Here is a 27,449-nt window from a genome sequence, read left to right as displayed (position 1 = left end):
CAGGCAAAACAAAAGTAGATAGTGGCAAGAGAGCTGTGCCACCATCCAAGGTGGGGAAGGGCCAGAAAATCAAGGGCAGGCCCACGTCGACGCCAACCTGCACGGCAGAGAAGACCGCCACCAGCACTGCCACCTGCACCCCCACCTGCACCACCACCAGCACCGCAGTCACTGAGCCCACCACCAGCGAGCGCCGCTGCCACAAAGACCGCCACCAGCACCGCCGCCACAGAGCCCGCCGCCAGCACCGATGCCACAGAGTCCGCCGCAAGCCCGATGCCACTGACACCGCCGCCATCACCGCCAGCGGCCCCGCAACATCCTGAGCCAGTGGCACCACCGCAGACATGGCTGCCATCCCCAGTGGTCAGTCGTACAAGGCTGGTGGTCAGTTCCAGGAGCCTGGGCAGCTTGCATGTTGCACCACCGTCAGTGGAGTATCACATCCACTACCTCAGTCCTTGGAAGGATGAAGCACTCTTGGCACCAAGCCCCCTCCACAACCAGTGGAGAAAGGCATCCACTACCTCAGTCCTTGGCAGGATGAAGCACTCTGGGCACAAAGCCCCCTCCAGAACCAGTGGAGTATCATATCCACTACCTCAGTCCTTGGCAGGATTAAGCACTCTGGGCACCAAGCCCCCTCCAGAACCAGTGGAGACTGTTATCCACTTGAGAGACTGTGGCTTTGCACTCCCCAGGATAGTGCAGTGGACAACCCACCCACTGGAGAGACTTGAGAGACTGTGGCTTTGCACTCCACAGGATAATGCAGTGGGCAAACCACCCACTGGAGAGACTTGAGAGACTGTGGCTTTGCACTCCCCAGGATAAAGCAGTGGGAAAACCACCCACTGGAGAGACTTGAGAGACTGTGGCTTTGCACTCCCCAGGATGCAGCAGTGGGCAAACCACCCCCTGGAGGGACTTGAGAGACTGTGGCTTTGAACTCTCCAGGAAACAGTAGTGGGCATTGGGCCCCCTCGTGGAGCTGGCTCCGTGCACTCATCCGGCTGAGGTGCCCCCCCTTCCCTTCCTCCTGGGGTGCCTGTTTCATTTCGATCTGATGCCCCTGCAGTGTTCTCTCCGTTTGGAGTCTGGTATCGAGTGTGGGCCTCGCCCTTGCATTTTGGGCCCAGTGGTCCACGGACTATGAATGGTGCACTATCCGGACTTGTGTAGTTGGTGTACATAATTGTTTATACTGTATTTCAAGTTTTGACTAATGGATTTTTATTTATTACAATCGTTCAACTCATTTCCTTTTGTCCTTGCGTTCTTGAAAGGGAGGTGGGGGGTGTAAATGTAATGTTGCAGCATGTATTTGTGTGTATGTTGTAGTGGGTGAGGGTGGGGGTGTGGGTGTTGTGTGTTGCGTGTGTGTGTCAGTCTCTTTTCCCTCCCCTGTGTTGTAGGTGCAGTACTCACCGTGGCCGTCGCCGCCGTCTTTCGTGCTCCTTGTAGCGGAGCAGGAATACCATTGCAGGGAGTAATTGGAGTTCTGGCTCCATGGCGTCCTGGTTCCTCGTGGAATGTGTAGAGGTGAGTGTTTTCCCTTCCAAGTCCTGTTTCTGCCGTGTTTTTGTACGCGTTGGTTCTGCCCCGGAAAAGGTGGCGGATTGGCCTCTTATAATAGTGTGGGCGGTACATTGTCTTCCGCCTGTCTGTTGGCGGTGACCGCCGCGCTGTTTGTTTCTACTGCCGTGGCAGTCGGAGTGTTAAAGTGGTTGTCTCTGTTGCCGGTTTCCGCCATGGTCGTGATTCAATTTGTTTTCCGCCGGCCTGTTGGCGGTCTTACGGCCGCTTTAACACCGGCCTTAATGCTTCTAAAACACTTGGTAGCAGTGGCCTCCCAGTAGAATGTTATCAATTATATGCAGGTACGATAGCAGAGAAATTGCTGGAGGTATATAATGAGGCACACCAGGAGGGACCATTACTGAACTCTATGTGTAAAGCACTATTTGTCTTACTCCCTAAACCTGATAAGGACCCTCTAGAGCCATCATCCTAGAGGCCTCTGTGCCTCCTGAGCTTGGATGTAAAAATAATGAGTAGCCTTCTGGCAGTATGACTACTCCCACATCTTCAGATGTTTATACGTACGGAACAGTGTGGTTTTCTACTGCACAGAAGTACTATGTATAACCTGCGGTGCCTAGCACATATATCCAATACACCTCATTTGAAAGAAGATCTATATACCCTTGCATTTCATGACATCGACAAGTGTTTGATTCAGTTAGTTAGAAATACTTATGGTTGGTACTAGAAAAAATGGGTCTTAGCCCACAATATGTAGCATGTGTTTGGTTATTATATATGGACCCTAGAGCCTGTATGCGTACTGGCAATGTTCTGTCAGACAGGTTTATACTACACAGGGGAATGCAGCAGGGTTACCCCCATTGCACCCCCTGTTTGTGTTGGCAGTGGAACCCTTGGCAGCATTGTTGCATCAGGTGCTAGGGCCCTGGGGAATCACAATGGGGGATACAACCCACGTGGTATCCATATACACATAAGATGTTCTAGTATACCTATGGTGACCGGTTTACTCAGTCCCTATACTTCTGAATGCCCTCCATGTATTTGTGGAGGTGTCAGGTCTTTTTGTGAATGTGCATACATCTCACTTATTTCCGCTGGGTACACTGGCAGAAACACGACTGGAGCGTCTCCCGGGGTAGGTCACCCATCGGGAGGAGAGTGAATCTGATACTTGGAAATTACACTGCCTCATACAGAGCAGAAATATTTCGATCTTAATATGGGCAGGTCTTGCGTGGCCCGAGATTCTCAATACAGTTTTGGAATGATCTTCCTCTGTCTTTGATGGATGAATAGGGCAGCTGTGGTCAAGATGGTGGTCCTCCCCAGATGCCTGTATGGATACAGGGCACCTTTTATGAGATTCCTCAAGGTGTTTTTCGGGAACTCGATAGCCTAATAGTAGATCTCCTTAAGGCTAATAAGTGGAAGTGAATAGGCCTATGGATGCTTCAACAGATCTGTGAATAAAGTGGGATTGAGATCCCGTAAGTGGAACTCTACTACTTCGTAGCCCACCAGCAACATGCAGTCAACAGGCTGGACGACAATGATAACTGGAAAAAAATCTTTTAAAAGACACATGTCACTCAAAAATAACCTGCATTGCTTATAACTAGGGTACGGATACATGAGAGAGTACTGTACATTATACGTCAGGTCTGCAGAATGTGTGAATGCACTGTCACTTATGTCATACGGTTCCCACTTATGCGAGGGATATGCCACTTTGGGATCTACACCCTTTTGCACAGGTGACAGAGGTCATGTTTGTACAAAAATGGAGGGAGGATGGCTGTGAGGTATTGGGAGATCTCTGTTTGGGAGACAAGTTTATTACACAGGCAGGTGCAATTGATTCCTATGCACTGGGATCAGGTTAATATTTACAATATGCCAAGAAGGCGGCAACAGCACACAGATTATTGCCATGTTTCCCAGCTGAACCCGCTATTTCCCATACACTAACCACATTGCGGGCTATGGCTAGGGGCTGGAGACTGATCTCTCACATATATAGGGCACTTAGGTAGAACCTGCCCAGACTAACCCCCAAAGCACATGCGAAATGGGAAACACAGTCGGGCAACAACCTGTTGGTGCGTGAATGGGAGAGAGTGCTCACTGGGGTGAAGGAAGCGAGCTCTAACACATGTTTTAAACTGTCACATTGGTGATAGGTAGAGAAATGTATTTATTTCTAAATATTTTTTCAGCAATTTCTGTAGAACTGCACATTTTTTAAAATAATTTTAAGAAGGAAGATTAATGAATCCAATCCAAACGGATTAGTGGTGGCTTAGTATAGGGAAATATGAGTATAGTATTAGTATAGGGAAAATATGAGTTCATTTGAGGGGAGTCTGTTAACTGCATTGAATAGAATAATGGAGGAACAGAAGAGGGAAGAATCTGAAAGTGTTAATTGTGTGATCATAGTAGTAAGATGAGGTTTGGGAGGAGTAAAGGAGAGATGGAGGAGAGAAGAGTCTGTAGAAAGGGATTAGGGAAATCATTGTAGTAAAATGAGGTTTGGGATGAGTCAAAGGAGAGAAACATGATGAAGAATTTAGTAGGGTTTTTCTTCTGAGCCAGAAGGGATAGAGGAGGGAAAAATCTAGGAAGGGTTATGTTGGCAATCATAGTAGTAGAATGAGGCTTGAGATGAGTCAAAGAGTGGAGATAGAGGATAGATTGGGGGAGGTTTTAAGGTGAAAAAGAGCAGTACATTGAAGAGAGTGATTTGCTTTATCTTTTTCTCTTGTATAGTAGGACTAAAGTAATAAATATATAGATACATAATTACATAGAAAAGGAATATATGTATAAGTAAGATAATATATTGAGATTCAAAGTTGTATTGTATAAACAAGTATTGCAGTATTTGAATGTCATATATTTGGGTACTGTTTCTAACATATTTTTTTTATCTTGTCCTCAATATTTCAGTGGTGAAATGCTTGTAGATAAATAGTTAAGATAATATTTACCTATTGTGATAGATAAATAAGACAGAGACTCATAAGCATCTAATCAAACAACTTATATAGAAACTATGCAATGATCTATGAAAATACAAAGCATATAATTATATATACATATATATATTTAACCGTAAGTAATATATAAATTTGTTAAGCAGGCCCAAATAGTATGCATACATTTTAAGGAAAAAACTTAGTCATTGTACATATTTGTACATAGAAATACATATATATATATATATATATATATATATATATATATATATATATATATATGAGTGATCAAATTACATATGTTTACATGCACAGTGATATGCAGTATGGTGGTTATGTAGGAAAGAGCCAACTCTTAAATAGTATTCTAAGTATAAGATAGTTATCTGTGTATCTTATATTTGGGATAACAAATTCCATATTTTGGCTGCTTGAACAGAGAAAGATTTACCCACTATTGTCTTTTTCTTGTATGGTAGGTTTTTGATGCAAAATGACAGTCGCCGATGTTCAATTTTGATATTTTCATGGCTTCAGCGATGTGGTTTCTGTTTTATCACTAAATGCAAGCAAGTTCTTTGATTGAAAAAATGTAACCCCAAAGTAAACAGAACTTCAGAGGATCTACTGTCACTAAAATGTGAACAGAAATGCTTAGACTTCTGCTATCATATACTATAAGAACATTTACTCAGTAGTATTGCATCACTTTGAATTCTTCTGTATTTTTACATTAGCATCGCACAACTGAAGATTTTGTGAATGATGACGCGAGTCACGACTAGGTGCCTTGAGCTTTCTTATGAAAAGCCTCAAGTCTATGGGAAGAACCATGAATGAAATATCTCAATTCAGTTTAAAAATCATTAATACTAAGGGTTAAACTAAGTGGTGCCCAGAAGATACTTTCAGAGCCAGGATCACAAAACCCTATTTCAATCTATTACCCATTATGTGTCACTGCCTCATTACGCAATAGCATACAATTATGTTAAATCGGTTTTCCATGTAGTGCTCAAGTGCAGTGTTTCCGAACCTGTGGTCCGGGGACTCCTGGGGTTCCGTGAAGCCTCCTCCAGGAGTCTGTGACTGCTTAGAAAATTAAATAATAATAGCAGATTAATACAGTGTATATAAATGAAGTGGCTAAAGGAACAAATTAAAATATTAAAACTTACTGCAAATGTCAATGAATTTGAAATCGGAGGCTAAAAAATAAATTAGTATCTTGGGAGAAGTATTCATGGCAGCAGTGCAGGTGCATCAAACAGAATATAGTATGGATGACTTATGGCTTCAATTGAATTTAGAAAAGCTCTAACCTTACTATTAATTATTTTAAAATGTATATTTGTTTGCAAATTAAATAAAATGTGTCATCATTTGTGTATGTGTCCGATGGAATGCTTATATTGGTATGTTTTGTATACTGTTTTGCAGTTCAAATCATCAACAGTGTTTACGCATTTGTCCCCGGCTTCCAGTAATGATCGCGGGGGTGCCTGGGTTCCAAACATTTTTAAAAAGTAGGTGTCCACACAAGTCAAAAGGCTGAGAAACTCTAGTCTAATGCTTAAGCTGCAAGTGCTTCCCTGGCACCTGCAGAGCCCTACACCCGGTGATCATGTGTGTCCTCCACCCACACCTCCCATCCTTCCCGCCTCACCTTGTTTGCCGTTCTACAAAGACACAGCTGATTCCCTGGTATGCCTCATTCACTGACCGACAGAAGTTGTTCTGCTTCTCAGTGTTCCGGCTCCACGCAGCCTCGCAGCCCACAGTCCTGAGGACGAGTAACATCATCACGTGCAGCTGGGGACATGCGCCATTCTCCAAGGGTGATGTCAAATCATAGTAAACTCTGTGCAGTTATCATCATGAGGGGGGTGATGCTCTTCAATATCAGAACTTTTTTTTAAAGATGTTGATCAGCAAAAAGCATTAGCAAAGCCAAAAGGTGAGACCTAGTGCCTTTGCCAATGCCTGTTACTGCTTGAGACCACAAGAGAAGATCTGTGTGTACTAAACAGAAAATCAGTGAAATGACCTCCACATGCTGGGAGAAAACTTCCAGCGCATGGAGCCATTCTGTTTTTTTCAATAAAATACTCTTGCCTAGGGAGTTTACTATTGAAAACCTAGAAACCGTGCTGCTCCCACTTCAAATGTGGCTTTTACTCAGTAAAAAAGGTTAATTGCCTTTAGCTGAGCCACTGCATTGGCAGCTCAGCTGAAGCCATAGAGATTCTTGACTGATTAGCAGAGATTCCTAAATATGGTAGGCATCTTCTGCCAGATAAGCAGAGGGCATAACCTCTGTTGACCTAGTGGGTCACCTACCACATTGTAAATCTGCCCCAATGGTAGTTATAAAAACCCTCATATTTTCCTCAGGATGAGAGCAGGTGGGTAGGTCCTGAAAGGACGTAAGCTGCCTATTTCAAAGTGTGTCTCCCAACAATGAAATGCCCTCGGTGACCCAAGCAAAAAAGCAGTGGAGTGCCACGTCCTGAGGGAGTCTCCAAAGTAAGCTTACCCACTCATTGCGTAGATTTCAGCTTGTCCGACCATAACAACATCACAACTTTTATGGCTGTGGGCAGGGGAGTCGAGATGTTACCTCCCATTGAGCAAGTGTGGAAGATTGCTGTGACCCATATTCCACCCCTCAGTCGCATACGCCACCAAGTCGTCAAACCTCTCAAACCACCAGTCGTTTAAGCAAGGAGATGCGCTGCCCTATAGTATAAAAGCACATCAGGGGTAGCTATCCCACCCTGAAAGTTAGGTCAACAGAACCTCCCAAGGGAGAGCCAGGGGGACCACGAATAAGGCATTAACTCTGGTAAAAAAAAAGTGTGGATCAGTGGGACCACCCAGCTGCGCCTGAATGTTGGACTCATATGCCTGGGTCCTGTCAGCAGGTTTGAAAACTCACAGGTATTTGAATCTCATTGGGAGCACCCATAGTGCAGCTTCCCATAGCATGAAAGGTGGGCAAGGGGAAGCAGGATAAATGGAAGAGTCAGCCTTGTTCACAAGGAGGCCAGAATAGGACCCAGTTTATCTGGAGGATCTGGAGGGCTTGAGGACAGTATCCTCCAGGTCATCCAAGAACAACAGTATGCTGTCTGCATATAGAGACATCACATCGCCCACCCCTGGTGACCATCAGCAGCTGTAAACAATACATTAATGCACACCCATGCTGCCAGAGGATAATTGCCAAGACAAATAGCAGAGGAGAGAGGGGGAAACCCTAACGAGTGCCCCTCTCAATGTCAAACCTGTCTGAGACAGGCCCCCCAACTTGCACCCTCACCTTGAGGTTAACATAGAATAAGCGCACAGAACTAATGAACCGTGGACCAAAGCCAAGTCGACTCAGGAGAGGGAACAAGTAAGCCCATTCGACCGAGTCGAATGCCTCTTAAAATTGATCATGAATAAGGCCTGGTGACTGAGTGATCTACTGCTCAACTCTACGGCATTGTGGACCCTGCATATGTTGTGCTGAGTGGCCTGACGAGGCGTGGATCTAGATTGATCCAGGTGGACAAGGCGGGTAATAACTCCCGCAAGCTAGTTGGCTAACATCTTGGCACAAATTTTAACCTCTAAGCTCAGCAAAGAAAATGATTGGTAGTCTTCACATTTGGTGCCATCATGGCCCAGTTTCAGGAGTACCAGGATCTCTGCCGCTCTAAGGTCACGGGGTAATTCGCCCTTTTTGAGAATCTCATTGAAGGCCATTAACAACAATGGGCCTGTGTGGGGCCAAAGTAAGTGCCAGAGTTCAGCCAGGAAGCTGTTAGGCCCTGGCAACTTGCCTGTGTGAAGTTGTGCAAGGGCTGTTCCAACCTCCAGAGACTTGTGGTCCACAGGGGACAAATGCTTCACCGGCATGTCTGCTACACATTGGTGAAGGTCTGCTACAGGCTCATGGGATCGGAAATGGATGGGCTGCTATAGTAGGATCCAAATGTGGTCCCTAAGCCCTCGCTGCCCATTGTTCGGGAGCCCTCCCAATGTGAAGAGTACACAGCCAATGTAATGTTTTACTAACTTTGTCATCCTATTGGTAAATGTGGCTATGGGTGGTCAGGCATGGTTTTTCCTGTTTAAGCACAATTTGAGCATGTAGGAAAGCACGGAGGAGAGCGTCCTCTATAGTGGTGATGTACAGTTGCTTAAGATCTAGCACCTGAGCCTCAAGGTCTCCCCACCCTCCGCTAGGTGTGTTCTCGCTGTACTCGGCAATAACTCATAATGTCGCCTCGAAGGGTGGCCTTCTGAGCATTCCAAATGACACTTGAGGAGACCACCTCCCTGGGTCTCTCTTAGAAATCTCTGGCACAAATGCCGACAAGCCTCCTGAAACTCCTCCCACTGGAGACAGCATGAGCCCAGGTACCAGCCCACAAAAGACCCCACAACAAGTCACCATTAGGCAAACATCAAGTGCTTGGTGGTCTTCTTGGCAGTGCATTAAAAACAGTCCAAATGGGAGAAGGACCAGTGGACCCCAGAGTAGAAGATACACCCTCACTTGGTCAGGTGATGCACTGTCCATTTACTAAGGACAAGTTATGTGCAAAGGTATATAGCAATGTAGGGCCGTGGCCAGCAGAGGCAGGTATGTTGGATCTGTCCAAGCCAGTGTTGCATACCCCACTGAGGTCTCCCCACAGGATTCACGTAACATCAGGCAGCTCCCTAAGAAGACTGTCCAGCCTACCCAAAAATTAAATGGTGAGGTGTGGGAGACATAAAACCTGATCAGGGAGATCGAGAAGCCCTGCATTGTGGCCGAGAATGTCACACCTTGAACACCGCCGGGGGGGAGTGTGCTTATGTATCAGGATGGCCACATCCACGAGCCGCAGTGGAATCCTAAGTGGTAGACCTTTGAGTGTCCCTAACGGGCCAAAAAAAAGGAGAACTGTTGGTCAAAAGATAGCTCTCCTGGAGCAAAAGGATGTCTGAACTGGACTTGTGGGATGCTTTGAGCATGTCAAGCATGGCATTTACGTTCCACAAAAGTGCCAACAGCCTACCTGTGTGTTCTGGTATGACAGGCATAGTGTAGTGTTGCCAATAGTTTTGATATGAGTCCCTCATATGTCAATTGCATCACAATTACTTGTAGTATCATCAGTGAGTTAACCCAAAATAAACCTCTGGCTCCCTCCCCCACCAGCAATTCCCTCCCCAAACTTCGCGAACTAGAAGTACCTGTTGTGGTGCAACTAGGAACAGTAGTCAACTGGGATAACCAGAGATATGTGTTTCCCTTCCTGAGAAAACCCCTCCCCAACTACCCAAAGAGGATAAGTCCCTCAACAAAACAAACATAAACCCACAAAAGAAAACGTGTGAAACAGTGTGCAGTCACATCACGCTATCACTATATTGTTCAGAGGCACTGGCCAGCCTGTACTTTCAGAGTCTCCATGTGGGGTCTGGGGGGGCTGACGAAGATTCAGTGGATACATTTTTGAGAGGTTGGCCCTTGGCCCCTGCAAAGGCCAAGGGACTGCGCCCTCTGCTCCTGATAGGACGGCCACCACCTCAGAGCCATGCGCCACTCACCCAGAGGGCACCCAGAGCTCCCCCTCTCCATTCTCCCACCTCCCCTGGAATAAGGTCCCCCATTGCGCAAGATGAGACACTCCTATATCCAGTCCCAGGCCGACTCAGGTGTATCAAAGAAAAAGGTCTCATCTTGAAATATGACTTCCAGGCAGGCTGGAAAGAGGAGCATGTATGTGATGATTATAGCTCCCAGCTTTTGTTTCGCCTCCTGAAACGATCCCCACTGCGGTTGAACCTTCAGGATCTGTGAAGATCATCACGGGGAGGACTGTAATGTCAGTGAGCCTGCTTTGCATGCCGCTCTTAGTATGGCTTAGTGAAGCACTCTGCCAATTAAAGGGTGAGGTGGGGCTCCAACAGGGGTCTTAGCAGCCAGTGCACAATGTGGTTGCTCAACGAGTTGTATATGAACGAGGTGGGTACAGTCCCCTCTGTTTCATCAGGGATACCTACAATACCCAAATTGTTGCATCTCCATCTTCTCTCTGCATCCTCCACTCAGGCTTCCAACTGACCCATCACAAGCGCTGCAGGATCACAATGCAGGATTCATATGATTTGACAGCATCTTAAGTATAGGAGACTCTGCTGTCCACCTCTGTAACCCTGTGTGAATTGTTCCGTAGGTCTTGCAGAATGCGGTCCATATTGACTTTTATTTCCCCCATTTTGTCCTCCAGAGTATATTTAAGGTCCTGGATTGCTTGCAGAATGTCTGTAGCCCCTCTGCCTGTGGGATGTCACCCCCAGCTGTACCAGTATCATCTGCTGAGGCCGCCTGCTTGATGAATTTGTCTACTTTCTGCTGGGAGGCAGATCCAGCTGGTTTGCCTTTCTCACTGGTCGTGTTCAGGGGGACTCCAAAGAGGGAGGACAGATGAAAGATTCAACTGTGTCCCATTTGGCAGGGTAAACCCAGCTCACCAACTCAGTAGGCAGGCAGAACAAATGTATCAGCACTCCAAGGGCAGATGTTCGCCATGCACCTCAAAGCATCTGCCTCCCCCACCCCGGAGAGGTCTCCATTATTGTGGAGCCTCTGTCCGTGATGTTGCTGCAGGCCCAGCCACCTTGTTCAAACAGGCCGAGGGTCTTATTTTTCCCAACTCCAGTGGGCCACCCTTATCAAGGATGGCATGCCACATGGCTTGACCACATGGCTGTAAGTGGGCTGCCCCGGCGTTGCCCAATTGTCATGGTACCAGTGAGGGCCCTCAAAGCACCTGTATGCCCCTTATGTATCCACTTTGGCCCTCCACAGGGAAGAGGAGAGTCATACGACCCCCCAGGAGCATAAAGGACAAAATAACATGGAGGCTGAAGGCCAGAGAGCTTCCTGGGGCCACTGCATGGCAGCCACTGAGCGAAAGTCACCTTAGGGCCCCAGCCAATAGAAGCAGTGAACGGCCGACTAGAGCCAGGTCTGCTGACTCACCTCCTCATCCGTCCAGTCACCGCTGGCAGTGTCCAACCTGCCCATCAGCAGCACTGCTCCTCTTGTGGCTACAGAGCTCGCCTACAGCCCAGAGGGCAACAGGTAACAGTCAGAAATTGCCCTGACACTTCCAACGCCTGGCACTTGGATGTACTGGGGGGATCCCCTTGTCCAGGCTCCAAAATCCAACTACGGTTGCGGCCAGACCTCCGTCTCTCACCTCACATGTGGGCCTGTCCGCGGTCCACACAGTCACATGCCCCATGGTGTCTTCTGGCCCTGGCACAGGGCTCCCAGCATCATCAACCTACAGGGGCCAGTAAACACCAATGAAGAGCCCCTGACTGGGCAGCGGCACTCCTCTGGGCTCCTGGCTTGTCAAGTAGGCCCAGGGCATGACTCCCGTCTGCAAGCCCACTGGCCAGAGTCCAGCAGCTCGGTGCGAGTAGGGGCTGCCTTGGAGCAGCCTGTCCTGTGAGCTCCCAGAACGGCAGGAATAATTGGACAATGAGGGTAAGCGGGGGGAAGAAGCCAACATGGATAATGGAGTCAGCTAAAAAATATGCACTCTGGCATAGTGCTTAAACACAAAGAAAAAAGTACCACATAAAAATTTGCACAGTGGAAGGACACTTCTAATGCATTCATGCTCCAGGGAGGAACAAACAAACAAGGAGAAAGGAAGTCTATGGCAGACGACTAATAAGAAGCAAGCAAATGAGAGTAACAATGAAGTTAACGAAGGCTAAGCAATAGATGGTCTCTAAGTCCAATGATGAAAAAAGGTCTTGAAAAGATAGCACATGCTTTGTCTGAGGGAGCCCTAAAGAGGAACATGGCCCCACTGAGTGCAGTGAGATTCAGAGGCATTGCTATTATAACTTCATATGTTCGCAAGATTAGCTGGTGGTAAAGGTAAAGACAGAGGGGGTCATTACAACCTCGGCGGTCTTGGAAAAAGACCGCTGAGGCTGCGGGAGACAGAATACCGCCATTGCCGGTGGTATTCCTGGCTCCCTATTATGACATTTCCGCTGGGCCAGCGGAAATGTCACATCAACATTGCTGCCGGCTCGTAATAGAGCCGGCGGCAATGCTGATGTGCAGCGGGTGCAGTAGCACCCGTCGCGCATTTCACTGCCCGAAATTCGGACAGTGAAATGCGCGATGGGGCTATGCCTGGGGGCCCCTGCACTGCCCATGCCAAGTGCATGGGCAGTGCAGGGGCCCCCAGGGGCACCCCAAGTCCCCTTACCGCCAGCTGTTCCATGGCGGTGTTTACTGCCACGGACAGGCTGGCGGTTGGGGACTCATAATCCCCAGGGCAGCGGTGGTTGCACCGCTGCCCTGGGGATTATGACCGCCAGGCGGAAACCTGGCGGTTAAATGGAGGGGCCGGTGGTATGGCTGTGCCTATTGTGCCACAGTCATAATTGCTGGCGGAACACCGCCAGCCTGTTGGCGGTGTTACCGCCAACTTACCACCGGCCGCCAGGGTCGTAATGACCCCCAGAATGGTGTAGCATTTTTTAAAAATTGACAATTACTGACAAAAACTTAACACAACTAAAACGCTGACATTGTGTAAACGGTATGCTTTATCTTTCAACGTCTGCTAATTTCCAAATCATTCTAATCAGATTTCCATCCCTAACTCACCCAGAGTACTGCAGCTTGCCATGCCCTGCTCGAAATCTACCTTATGCACCATTTTCAAATAAATCTATATAGGAGATAACTCTTTCTTTAAACATGGCCCACTAATGTATGCTTTTAGATACAATAGACTTGCTGCCACAGTTTGCCACCACACGAGCTCTTTAGCGTTTTCCCAGCAAAATGCCAAAGACGTAATTTCTACTATACCATGAACATGGTTTCACACCGTTACTTAGAGCCTCATTATGAGTTTGGTGGTCCTGAGGGTTACCTCTTTGTAAAGGTAAGAGAAAACAGAAAGGATTCATGGAAAAATAAAGAGCAAAAACTAAGGGCCAGATGTACAACCCAGAGTTTTGCGACTCACAATTTGCGACTCATTTGTGAGTCGCAGATTGCAAGTTGCAAACCACATGTATAACAAAGAACTTCACACTGTTTGTGATTCGCAATGGGGTCGCAAATGACCTACCTCATTCTGCAAATCGGGCCGTTTGTGGCAAGAAAAAAGCTACATACATGTGGTCCTAAAAGAGCTGTCAATCTTATATAGGTTCAAAGTTTAGCTATCAAGTTATTTTGTAAAATAGTATTACCTTAGAGCGTCACTGGCTATAGTCTGTTTGAACCTTTCAGCCCAGAAGACTTTGAAAATAACTGCAACACCTAGGCAAGTGTTTTTGGGCTAATTAACCATTCATTTAAATTTTTCGGGGAGGGTTCTATAAGTTATTTTTTTAATAATTTGACTTTACTTTACAGAAAGATATTATAATAAATAAATACAAATCAATAACACGTATCTTTGAAAGTAAGATAAAGAATAGAGAACACAAGAGAATAAATGTAAAGCCATATTATTTTAATTTAGATACGTATAACTATTTTCTGTTGTATTATTATATTATTATTAGGTCATCATCCAGTTGACTGCAGTTTGTAAGCAACAGAGTTTATTAAGGCCAGGCGTTAGTGGTATAGAAATTACTTTTCACTATTTGAAATAGTCAGAAGGGAGTACCCACAACAGTTAAAATTTGTAATATTTGTTAGTATTCTGGACAAAGCACTCCAACGCTTCACTCTTCCTCTCATCTGTGTAGGTATGTATGTGGTCTTTTGAGATACTGATTCTGGATAAGGCAATACTTATGTAGGCAAGTTTATGGGGGTCATTATGAGTGTGGCAGTCTTCAGATCTTTCCATGCAATTGATGTAGAAACACGTAGCAAAGTGCTCTGCACATGGAAAATGAGGAAGGTTCATTATCTAAGTGTTGACATGCATCAGGGAGTGACTTGCAGTAATATGGGAATCATATGGGGTTGTGTACAACCATTCATCTGAGAGAATCTGTGTTAGCATGACAAAAAGAGACAGTGATGTTGCTTCACATTGAGCAACATGTTAAGGGCCTTCTACAAGGACTATTGACTTCTACTGATGCAATCAGAGTATGGTATTGTCAGGAGCACCAATCAAGAGAGGTGTTATTCCGGGGCTAGTGGTGTGGATTTTGTAGACAAATCTCCCTGACATTTTGCCCAACTTGTCTCCAGTGCTCATTTCTGTGCAAAATGTGTTATCTATCTGAGCAACATTAGTACAGCCTCCATGAGTCCATTTAGACAATGTACACATAGGCCCTCATTCTGCCGCCCGCCAAAGTCCCGCCGTCAGGTTACCGTCCGCGGCGGTAATTCTGACTTTCCCGCTGGGCTGGCGGGCGGTCGCCTTCAGGCCGCCCGCCAGCCCAGCGGGAAAGAGGCTTCCACGATGAAGCCGGCTCGGAATCGAGCCGGCGGAGTGGAAGCTGTGCGACGGGTGCAGTTGCACCCGTCGCGTATTTCACTGTCTGCGCAGCAGACAGTGAAATACATTTAGGGGCCCTCTTACGGGGGCCCCTGCAATGCCCATGCCAGTGGCATGGGCACTGCAGGGGCCCCCAGGGGCCCCGCGACCCCCCCCTACCGCCATCCGGATCCCGGCGGTCGGACCGCCGGGATCTGGATGGCGGTAGGGGGGGTCGGAATCCCCTCGGCGGCGCAGCAAGCTGCGCCGCCTTGGAGGATTCAATGGGGCGGCGGTACACTGGCGGGAGCCCGCCAGTGTTGCCGGTCCGACCGCGGCTTTACCGCCGCGGTCGGAATCCCCATTGGAGCACCGCCGGCCTGTCGGCGGTGCTCCCGCGGTCCTCCGCCCTGGCGGTCTTTGACCGCCAGGGTCAGAATGACCGCCATAGTGAAGTGACCATTGTTGATTTGTTTCCAGTGTGGCCTGGGTGTTTCCATGTCACCTCCTTCCTGCTACTCTACTTCTGTTGGCAACATGGCTGGATTATCTGACCATCATTTCTTCATGATGTGGCATTGGGTATATGAAGCCTAGCTGGATGCATGACCTTATATGGGATCTATTTAAATGAACTTGGCATTGCCATACTATTGTATGACAACAGGTAACTGAGGGATGATGCATGAGGCAAACCATTGAAGGTGATAAGGTCTCCTATTTGTTCAATGGGTACTGTGATTGCACAACGTCACCCATGCAATTGGAGCTGTCTGTAATACTGCATTTCCTGTGGTCAACTGTTGACAGTTTATGTAGCGTGCATACATAGGGTGTTGCAAATGTTGGAGCCACTTTGCTGAAGTTTGTGGCTGGGGGTTACTGTATGTCATCATAATGTTTGCTAATGTTTGCTAATCACAGATGTTCAAGTGTGATCAGGAACATGTAGTGACTCTAATTATCTTTGTAATTTCAGCAGCATCCCAAGCAAGCGGAGAGGACAGGGTAGAACCAATGGGGAAGCAGCTGGCCACAGTCATGAGACAACCAACACAAAGGGACCCAGTGGCCCAGAGGGTGAGGGGAGTTTGCTATGGAGGACACAGGATCAACGTCATCATCTTCAGATTCTTCCTCCAATAGCCACTCACTAGTGGTGGCTGACCCATCAGGACCTTCTCTTGTGTCCTGTTCCATCCTTGTCTGCTACTCCCAGTTCCATTTCTACCCTCCCTGTTGCTCTCCACCCAGTTGGCCATGCCCGCTCACCCAAGAAGGTGGGCATCTCCTTAACCCAAGGCACCTCACTCGTTGCCCCTGTTACTCGTGCTGCCCTAAGTGAGGAGGCTATTGACATCCTGTGGAGTATCTCTGTGGGTCAGGCTGCCATTCTGAATGCCATCCATGTGCAGGGCAGCCAGCTCCAGCAGATGGCTGCATACCTAAAAGGCATTCATAGTGCCATGTGGGGCCTACAGAGATCTTTTCAGGCTCTGGCCTCCTCTCTGATGACAGTCATCCACCCGTGCAACTGCCCCACCTCTTTCTCGTCCAAACTCCCTATTCCTCTACCTGTCCCAAGCACATAGACACATCTGCACGCACACACCTAAACACAAGGACCACAAAACACAAATGTACACAAACACTCAGTAGTCACTCACATGCACCACAACATGTACCATTCTTACAGAAAGCACCACCACCGACCCACACACCACAACCACTATACCCACAGACATCACCGCAAAACCCGCTGACACATCCACCACACCCACCATACCACAGATGCTACCTCAACTCCGACAGACTCACACACCCCAGACACCATACCCCCAGACACCACCCCAGCGCCCACAGAGCCACCACACCCACCATACCCCTAGACACCACCCCAAAACCCACAGTCATGACATCCACCATACTCCCAAACACCACCCCAACACCCACAAACATACCCAATACCTCCACCATACCCCTAGACACCACCCCAACACACACACACACACAGCCACCTCATCCACTATACCCCCAGACACCACCCAAACACCCACACACACAGCCACACTCCCACATCACCCAGCAACCTCTACCTCCCAGCTCCCTAAGAAACACAAATGCCCACACTTGTGCATATAACAGACACCACCCAAACCCAAGCATACCTCAGAAATGCACACACCATCAGCATCAACACCCACAAGCAAGACAAGCACTCTCTCGACCTCCCAATCGCTTCTGCAGACCGTGCCCATTTTCCCAAGGAAAGTTTCCTTTTTGACCTTGCCCTTTCCCGTGTGATCACCACTCCTTCCCAAAACCAAGATAACCCATCCCACCTCCCAACGCATCTCTTCCACAGCCAAGTCCTCTCCTGTCACACCTGCCCCCCTTCTTGCAAGCACCCATACCCCTCCCACCCAGAAGAAGAAGCCCACCCCTCCAGAGGAGTAGACTACCCCTTCTAGGAAGAAGTCCACCACTCCCAAAACCATGTATCCCAAATCCGACCCCACCCCACTCCGCTCATGAATGATCCCTGAGGGGCCTGCATGCCCACTTGATGCCCTTTCCTGTGGATGTTCTCTGCCAGTGATTAGAGTCAAGCTGGTGCACAGTACTCAGCTTGGACTTACATATGGACTGGCCAATGGCCTTTGATCTTCATTGTTGTGTGTGTTTCACCCTGATTGCTGATCCATTTGCTGTGGTTGACAAGATCTGACTTTGTGGGCAATGCTGGTATCACCCAGTACAAAGGTAGATCTTCACTGGATGGACATGTGGGTGGTAACCCAATTGGGGTGTCATTGCATTGTGTTTTGTTTGATATGGTAAGCATTTCACCTTTGCTTGACCATTGTCAACATGTATTGTGTTAGATGCCCCAATCCCTATTGTGCAGTTATTGTTTATGTTGCGATCTTTTGATTTGACTCACAAAATATTGTGCACCCCATTGACCTTCCTTTGTGTTGCAATGTGGGTGATATGTGTGGGTCCATCACAGGGATATTTCATGGAAGGTGTGTTTGGGTTAAATGACACCTCTACATATATGTGTCTTCAAAATTACTACACTCTATGGCATGTGAGCAATGTGAGGGTGTCCTTTTAATTATGTGTGATGTTGATGTGTTGTTGCTGTTAAGTGACACACTGTTCTGTACACTTCACTGTCCCTGAAACTGGGATGAGCAGATGTCTGTTTTTTGTGGAGTGTGGCAGTGCCGTGTCAGTCACCTGCCCGAAGTAGGCGCCATGTGGCTGTGCATGGGTGATGCATTGTGAACGACTCTGACTTGAGACACAAAAAAAGTGCACTTGGCCCATGTAGTGTAACCCACATACCAGGCGGATGGCGGCGTTTTGATCTGTTGTTGAGTTTTGGAACACAGGTAGATGTGGGAACCTACCATCGGTTGCATCCACAGGCACGTGGATTTTGGGCTTACTCTATGAGCAGCAGCAGAGGCAGGACATGTGTGATTGGCTCCATGGCAGCATATGACATGTGACATTGCCTGCAGGCGAGTTCCTTCCTTTAATATCTCTGTTTTCGGCAGCTTGGATGTGGTGGTTGGACTGCCACGGTCAGGTTGGAGGAAGTCAACATCATAATCTGTCTGGTGGAAACACTGGCTCTAAGTGCCTCATTAGCTTGTCTCGTCACCATGGCCGTCAGTGCTGCCTTGTGTTGCTGGTGGGACCAGAACAGTCTTTGGTCTTTGGAACCACATGCATCATAATGTGGTGGTCCGACCGCCAACGCGGCGGTGGTTGAACCTCCACCGCCGCTATGGGCGTCCACGGGCAACCAAACTCGTAATCAGGCCCTATAAATTTAACTACTGTATTAATGAAACCACTAACAAAAGCATAAATATTATTTAAAATAATATTACCTCAAAAAAACAAAAGCCTTGTTAACAATATTTGGGCCTCATGATATTTGTGTGTCGCAATATTTGTTTCCTGATATTTCTGCCTCCCAATATTTTAAAATTGATATTTTGTCCAAACACCCACGAAGTCCCTAACACTTGGAAGTGCCTAAGCAGATGGTGCGTTCCAGAAGGAGCCCCTAAGGAGGAAAAAGCCCAAGGGTAAAAAACCTCTAATATGGTAGAGAAGGCAACCAGGCAGAAGGCAACCAGGAGAAAGAGGGCTGATGAAGACTGCAGAAGCCAAAGGAGTACTTCAAGAAACACTCCTCTAGAAAAGATGGAAAACACAGGAGCAGGGAAACACACCCACAGGACAAAGAAGTGTTGCAACAGAGGAAGCAGAATGAAATATTTATACTGTAGAACAGGAAGTCTTGCACAGGAAAATGATATGGTCCATGATCGGTTGGGAATCCATACAAAACGCACGAGGAGCCACCATCTTGAATTGGGATGCTTATAACCCAGTAATCCTTAATAGAGGACTCTGGGAAGCAGAATTGAAGAGAAAATCATGGAGATGCTGAAAGCGTTCTCCTATCCAGATCCCCCAGGGAGAACAATGGAGGCACAGGAGGTGGTATCAGCAGGCCGGTCACCTTGAGGTAAGTTTGCAGTGATCCAGCAGCCTCTTCCTCACTCAGGTGGCACTCTGCAAGCTGTGCATCCCACCCTCCCGAAATCAGTGCAGGAGCTGCTCCTGGGTGGGATGTTGATGTTAGGGAGGCTCAAAGAGGGGTTTAGGTGAGGGACAGCACCTACCGACACAAAAGTAAACCAATTCCATTACTCTGGGGTTGGAGACGTGTTACTTACATGTTTGGTTTGTGGTAGGTTTACACTCTGTTTGTGAATACCAAAAGTAGAAAACTTATTACAAAGTGTAAACGTACTCAAAAGTGTAGTGTACCTTTTTGAATCAAGCCTCCTGTCTCCAATACAACACATATACTTTGACTGTGCTTTAGATGAGCCTCTTGCTTATGGATAAATGAACTTTGCTGTCCGTATCACTTCTCTGCTTCTGACTCAATTGCTTTCCTCCCTATTCTTGTGTTTGTCCAATTGGGGAGCATGTCTATGGCCACTGTCAGACTTTAATTTGCTGTAGCTCAGAGAGACTATTTTCTCTCCCTGCTGTTCCAAACCCTCCTGGTCCCTCAATGACCTCTTGCCCAACCCCTCTTCCTTTTTTCAACTCTTTTTAATCTACTTTGTGCCACCCACTATGGTATTAACAGGTGGTCATCTTAAAATTGTTTTTTGATCATTTCATGATGGCACGCTTGCACAGTGGGCACCTACAAATGGGTTTATTTTCTTTTAACAAATTCTATTCAAACATAGCTGATGGGGATAATTGTGCATCCATGGCAAAAAAATCACAACATATTTTTCTTGCTTGAATAACAATAGATCAGTGAGGACACAACACAGTTACCATCCTAATCAGGTGTGATCATTACAGTTACAGGAGGAAACCCCCTCTCCCAGCCTCAGATGTGAAGCTTCATCATTGGGCCCTTCTTGGCACCAGTATGGGGAATATTGGTGCAACCTGCTTCCCCTGATCCCAAAAGACCAGGTCAGGTGCTCCCTGAAGAACAGTTGTGGGTATCGCATGAGGAATTGGAACGAAGAGGAGAAAGAGTATGGCGGTCCGCCGCCCGCCAAAGTCCCGCCGTCAGAATACCGCTGCGCGGTCAGAAGACCGCCGCGGTTATTCTGAGTTTCCCGCTGGGCTGGCGTGCGACCGCCAGAAGGCCGCCCACCAGCCCAGCGGGAAACCCCCTTCCATGAGGATGCCGGCTCCGAATGGAGCCGGCGGAGTGGAAGGGGTGCAACGGGTGCAGTTGCACCCGTCGCGATTTTCAGTGTCTGCTTGGCAGACACTGAAAATCTTGGTGGGGCCCTGTTAGGGGGCCCCTGCAGTGCCCATGCCATTGGCATGGGCACTGCAGGGGCCCCCAGGGGCCCCGCGACACCCATTACCGCCAGCCAGGTTCTGGCGGTCAAACCCGCCAGAACCAGGCTGGCGGTAAGGGGGTCGGAATCCCCATGGCGGCGCTGCCTGCAGCGCCGCCATGGAGGATTCCCATGGGCAGCGGGAAACCGGCAGGACACCGCCGGTTTCCCGTTTCTGACCGCGGCTGTACCGCCGCGGTCAGAATGCCCATGGGAGCACCGCCAGCCTGTTGGCGGTGCTCCCGCGGTCGTTGGCCCTGGCGGTCCATGACCGCCAGGGTCAGAATGACCCCCTATGTGTTAAAACTAGCTGTTGGTAGAAATCTTTTTTTTTTTAAAATTCTGAACAGTAGTTTAAAATGGAACGCATTTAGTTGAACCGCTATAGAGAGGTGGACATGTTTCAGCCCAAACAACACACTCAAATGAGGTGTCAAGGCATTCTTCAGGATGATGTGACCCTTTCTGCTGTAAATAATCACAGAGTGGCAAATAGATCAGACGTGAACTTTTACCAGATCCACTTGACTGGTGAATCGATGTCACAAGCCAGATCAAGGTTCACTAAATTCTTTGGGGAATATTTATAACAAAGTGGTGCAGAGCAAGTCACCTTGCTGCTCTGTGCTGTGTCAAAGGGAAAGGACAGGAATGTGCAGTATTCAAAAGAATATGGCACATTTCTGTCTTTGTCCCTTCACTGGTGCCATTTTGGCTGCCTACCGCCTAGTCTTGCACTATGGTTCAAGGATGCCTGCGTTGTAGGGAAGACTGTTTTTGTGCAGGAAAGGGCGCCTTCCTGCCCAAAAACAAACCCCTGAAGCATTTTTGCTTTTTCTGTGTCATATAGAAAGACGAAGTAATGGGGGGAAATATTTTCCTCGTTATGCCTCACCTGGGAAGACGTAGCATTTTGCGCATTCCCAGGTCTACCACTTTTGGTAAATCTGGGAATGCGTCAAAATCCATGGATGTTGCGTGGAATGCCTCATTTGGGTAGTGTTGGCAACGCAGTGATTTGCACTGCGTTGCTTTACTCCAGATTTTTAAAGCCACTCAGGGCCACACAAGGTGGCCTTGTGTGGCATCATAAATTATATTTTGGGCTGCATTGTGCATGCACCACATTGCGTGGTCCAAGGGTAACACAAAGACCCTTATAAATATGGCCGTCTGTGTTCCAGCCATGCTTGCTGCCTGAACAGGAGACGGTGCATCGATGGCAGCAATGTTTCAAGTGATGGCAATTTTTTAATGCATTTGAAATGTTTTACAAACTGTTCCAAGATGGCTACCACAGATATATGTGTATTCGCCAAAAATATTTAAGCCAAAAAATCATTCTCAAACCAGTGAGTTTCACTGCAAAGACCAACTGGCCACAATGCCAAGTGTGCATCAAATTACGAGGGATACTACATTGTATTAATTTTCAATATTTAGAATGTCAATACCAAAATAAATATCATAGCCTCTTCAACCATTATTAAAATGTCATACAATGAGAGATTTTAGGCACATTTGTTAAAGTGGCTAATCAGAGTGTGCAAGGCCCCTGCTTTGGTGCAGGTTTCAAAAGCCACATTCCTCTTCTTGCCTATCTGTAAGCTCAGTTGGAACTATTAATTATTGAATCTAATTTATGAAAGAACTGACCAGAGACTTTACTTGGCAGTGTCTAAAATTGATAAGAAACGTGCAAGTACTTTTTGTTGTCTGTAGAACTATCTTTTAACATTTTTGCTAGGCTTGTGCATATTACGACAACCAAGTATTTTCTGTTCCCTTTGAAAAAATCCAATTTTACGTCATGCTAGTTAAAACCGAAGAGCAGCTGGCGCAATCTTGTGTTTAAATGTTGCAGCTACAAGCCTGCTAGTGGGAGGGCTAATCGGGAAAGTGATGAGAGCTCCTGACTCAGACCTTTGTTCCAAGTAAATTAATCTATTCCCAGTCTTGAATCCAGCTGATACCAGCCCACTTTAAGGTAAATTATAAGGTCTTTGGTAAATATGTCCTAGTAATATTTTATATACTTTTCAGAAGTGCAATTTGAAGCCTACCATAAAACCTCTGATTGACACAATTGTAAGTACATTTACCCTTCCACATACCAAGAATACATAAGTTTTAGTTCCCTTTAGGGTGTTTGTAGCTGCTGCATAAGAACATTAGGGACGACAAGGGATTAGGAAAAAGTACAGAGGGACTCATTTACAAGCCCTTCCGCTGCCTTAGTGTCCTTTTTTTTAATTCTACGGCAGCACAGAACAGTCCCACACCCCGCACCATATTTACAAACTGGTGAAATGGTCCCATTGCACCAGTTTCTAAACCCTTGGCCCACATTATACCTGTGCCAGGGATAATGTATGCAAGGGAGGCATTTCGTAGCTACTAGGGCCTGCAGGAATGATGCAGTGAAATCTACAAGATTTCACTGCTTCATTCTAGCATTATTTAAAGTGACGCTGTGCTGTTTTCTGTGAGGACCCCTTAGCATTGCTGGACTAGTGTAAACATTTTTGATGCTGGTCCAGCAAAGCGCCACAACTGCATCAGAAATTCTGGCACAGCTGTGCTAATGAGCACCATGGTGCACTGTATCATAAATACAGTGCTACCATGGTGTTGTTAGGGGCGGCGCAGGGTGGCACAAGCAAGCTGGTGCATAGTGATTACTGCACCAGTTTGTTGTAAATGAGGCCCATAGAATATGATACTGTCAAGAATTACTGCAGTTCCTCCCTCAAGAATCTTGAAGACAAAGACCATGGAGACATGAGGGATCACAACTCAGTGATGACCACCTGATAACCTGTAGCCTAGCCAAGGCAGGATGGTGGAAAAGCCTTGCTTGGTGCCCAGGTGGACATACCAATCGTAAACATCTGATCTGCATACAGGCAAGAATAAAATTTGTCAGGGCCACATTTTAAAACTCTTTTCTAGTTCAGTGCTCTTGCTTGAGACAAAGAAGAGCTATTTAAACCTTTTTTTGAAACATAGGAAATTTCCTTGAATTGTGAAGGGAGTTGTGGTATGCCTGTGTGTAACCAAACACTCCAATCATCAAAGATCCCACACAATTAGGGGCCCACAAGGATTGATATTTCAATACTCAACAACATATTTGCTACTAGCAAAAAAAGCACATGCACACACAGACATAGTGGGTCATTCTGACCCTGGCGGGCGGTGATAAAGTGGCGGCCAACCCGCCAACAGGCAGGCGGTCTAAAAAATGGAATTCTGACCCTGGCGGGAACCGCCAACACAGCCCGCTACTTTAACACTCCGACCGCCACGGCGGGACAGACAAACAGCGCGGCGGTCACCGCCAACAGGCAGGCGGCAGACAATGTACCACCCACCCTATCACAACTCACCAATCCGCCACCTTTTCCGGGGCGGGAGCCCCGCCGATAAAAACACGTCGGAAACAGACTACGAACGGGAAAACGCTCACCTATACACACTCCACGAGGAAGGAGGACAGCATGGAACCCGAATTAAACATCCTACCAGCTATTGTCTACCTGCTCATCTACCAGGAGTACGAACGCCGGCGCAGACGACAACAGTGAGTACTGCACCTACGACACAGGGGAGGGGGGAGGAGGAAAGCTTACGGGCACACACATGCGCCATACACCCACCCCCCCACCACAAATACCTACACCCCAATGCCGAGCAACAAGTCAGAGTGACACCACCCAAACCCACCGGAATAATGCAAAGACACAATTAAAATGATCTATAAAATATATGTATAAATAGCTCCATTAAAGGTATGGGAAATATGCTATATAAAAGATACAAAATTAAGGAATGAACATAGTCAACAATATATACATAGGCAATAAGTCCTGCACATTCCGTCAAAGTTCCATAGTCCGTGGGCCAATGTGCACAAACACATGGGCAAAGCCCACACAGGAGACCAGATACCATTGGAGAGAACACTGCTGGGGCATGAGATGATAAAACTACAGGCACCTCAGGGGGAAGGGGAGGCACCTCAGCCACATGAGGCCTTGACGCCAGATCCACGAGGGGCCTCCATGCCCACTGTCCCATCCTGGGGAGTGCAAAGCCACAGTCTCACAAGTCTCTACAGTGGGTGGGTTGCCCACTGTTCCATCCTGGGAAGTGCCAAGCCACAGTCCATCAGATGGATTACCGACTCCACTGTTAATGGAGGAGGCATGGTGCCCAGAGTGCTTCCTGAAGCCCTGCTCGACACAGAACCGGCACTGTCAATGGGCCAGCGGTGCTTGAGATGAAGGCCCCAGCGGAGCGGTGCTTGAGATGAAGGGCCCAGCGGAGCGGTGCTTGACAGGAAGGGCCCAGCGGAGCGGTGCTTGAGATGAAGGGCCCAGCGGAGCGGTGCTTGAGACGGCGGGGCCCAGCGGAGCGGTGCTTGAGATGAAGGGCCCAGCGATGCGGTGCTTGAGATGAAGGGCCCAGCAGTGCGGTGCTTGAGATGAAGGGCCCAGCGGAGCGGTGCTTGAGAAGAAGGGCCCAGCGGAGCGGTGCTTGAGATGAAGGGCCCAGCGGAGCGGTGCAGAGACGGCGGGGCCCAGCGGAGCGGTGCTTGAGATGAAGGGCCCAGCGGAGCGGTGCTTGAGATGAAGGGCCCAGCGGAGCAGTGCTTGAGATGAAGGCCCCAGCGAAGCGGTGCTTGACAGGAAGGGCCCAGCGGAGCGGTGCTTGACAGGAAGGGCCCAGCGGAGCGGTGCTTGACAGGAAGGGCCCAGCGGAGCGGTACTTGACAGGAAGGTCCCAGCGGAGCGGTGCTTGAGATGAAGGGCCCAGCGGAGCGGTGCAGAGACGGCGGGGCCCAGCGGAGCGGTGCTTGAGATGAAGGGCCCAGCAGAGCGGTGCTTGAGACGCCGGGGCCCAGCGGAGCGGTGCTTGAGATGAAGGGCCCAGCGGAGCGGTGCTTGACAGGAAGGGCCCAGCGGAGCGGTTCTTGTCCCGGCGGGCCCCTGTTCAGCGGTTCTTGTCCCAGCGGGCCCCTGTTCAGCGTTGCTCCTCCTGGCGGGCCCCTGTTCAGCGGTGCTCCTCCCGGCGGGGCCCTGTTCAGCGATTCTCGTCCCGGCGGGCCCCTGTTCAGCGGTGCTCCTCCCGGCGGGGCCCTGTTCAGCGATTCTTGTCCCGGTGGGCCCCTGTTCAGCAGTGCTCCTCCCGGCGGGGCCCTGTTCAGTGGTGCTCCTCCCGGCGGGGCCCTGTTCAGCGATTCTTGTCCCGGCGGGCCCCTGTTCAACGGTGCTCCTCCAGCGGGGCCCTGTTCAGCGGTGCTCCTCCTGGCGGGCCCCTGTTCAGCGGTGCTCCTCCCGGCGGGCCCCTGTTCAGCGGTGCTCCTCCCGGCGGGCCCCTGTTCAGCGATTCTTGTCCCGGCGGGCCCCTGTTCAGCGATTCTTGTCCCGGCGGGCCCTGTTCAGCGGTGCTCCTCCCGGCGGGGCCCTGTTCAGTGATTCTTGTCGCGGCGGGCCCCTGTTCAGCGGTGCTCCTCCCGGCGGGGCCCTGTTCAGCGGTGCTCCTCCCGGCGGGGCCCTGTTCAGCGGTGCTCCTCCCGGTGGGCCCCTGTTCAGCGGTGCTCCTCCCGGCGGGCCCCTGTTCAGCGGTGCTCCTCCCGGCGGGGTCCTGTTCAGCGATTCTTGTCCCGGCGGGCCCCTGTTCAGCGGTGCTCCTCCCGGTGGGCCCCTGTTCAGCGGTGCTCCTCCCGGCGGGCCCCTGTTCAGCGGTGCTCCTCCCGGCGGGCCCCTGTTCAGCGATTCTTGTCCCGGCAGGCCCCTGTTCAGCGATTCTTGTCCTGTGTGTCTAGGGAGCCAGACCTGGGCAAGACTTCCCGCTCATTCGCCATCCGAAGTTGCGGTCACGGGGCCCTCCTGTGATGGAGTCCTGGGCCCGTGGGTATCGTCCGTCACAACCGGAATGGGGCTGGTGGGGCCCTCCTGGGCAGCTCGCCTGCTGCCTGACTTCTCCGCCCTGCTGCCCTTGCCCTCCTTCGCTGAAGCTCTGTGGCCCTTGCCTCCCTTGGATGATGTGGCAGGTGACGGGGCAAGGCTACTGTCCTTGGTGGCAGCCGTCTCAGTCTTGTCGCGCCGGGCCTTTTTTTTTTTGTCCTCTTCCCAGGGGGTGGGCTGGCTGTCCCCTTGCTGCTGGCCGATGTTCCTGCCCTAGGAGCTGGTGGACTCCAATAGCCCTGCACTATGGTCACAGTAGATGCAGGGCTGGTGGTGGCTGAGGTGCTTTTTTTACTCTTACCAGATGGAGGGGGTGGGTCAGTGATTGGAACGAGCTCAAGGTTGGAAAGGAAAACGACTTGGGAAGGACAGGGACGGGTAGGTGTAGTGGGTATGGGAGTGGAGGAAGAGGATGTGGTTGTAGGAGAGTCAAGTGTGCTGTCTCTGGGTGCAGGTGCTTGTGAAGGAGGCTGTCGTGAGGTGGATGGCTGTTGGGTGGGTGGCTGCCTGCGTTTGTGTGCTTTGGAAGAGGGGGTGACAGACACACTGGGA

The sequence above is a fragment of the Pleurodeles waltl genome, chromosome 4_1, assembly GCF_031143425.1.
Source record: "Pleurodeles waltl isolate 20211129_DDA chromosome 4_1, aPleWal1.hap1.20221129, whole genome shotgun sequence".
NCBI classification, from domain to species: domain Eukaryota; kingdom Metazoa; phylum Chordata; class Amphibia; order Caudata; family Salamandridae; genus Pleurodeles; species Pleurodeles waltl.
Note: the sequence above shows the minus strand (reverse complement) of the source record.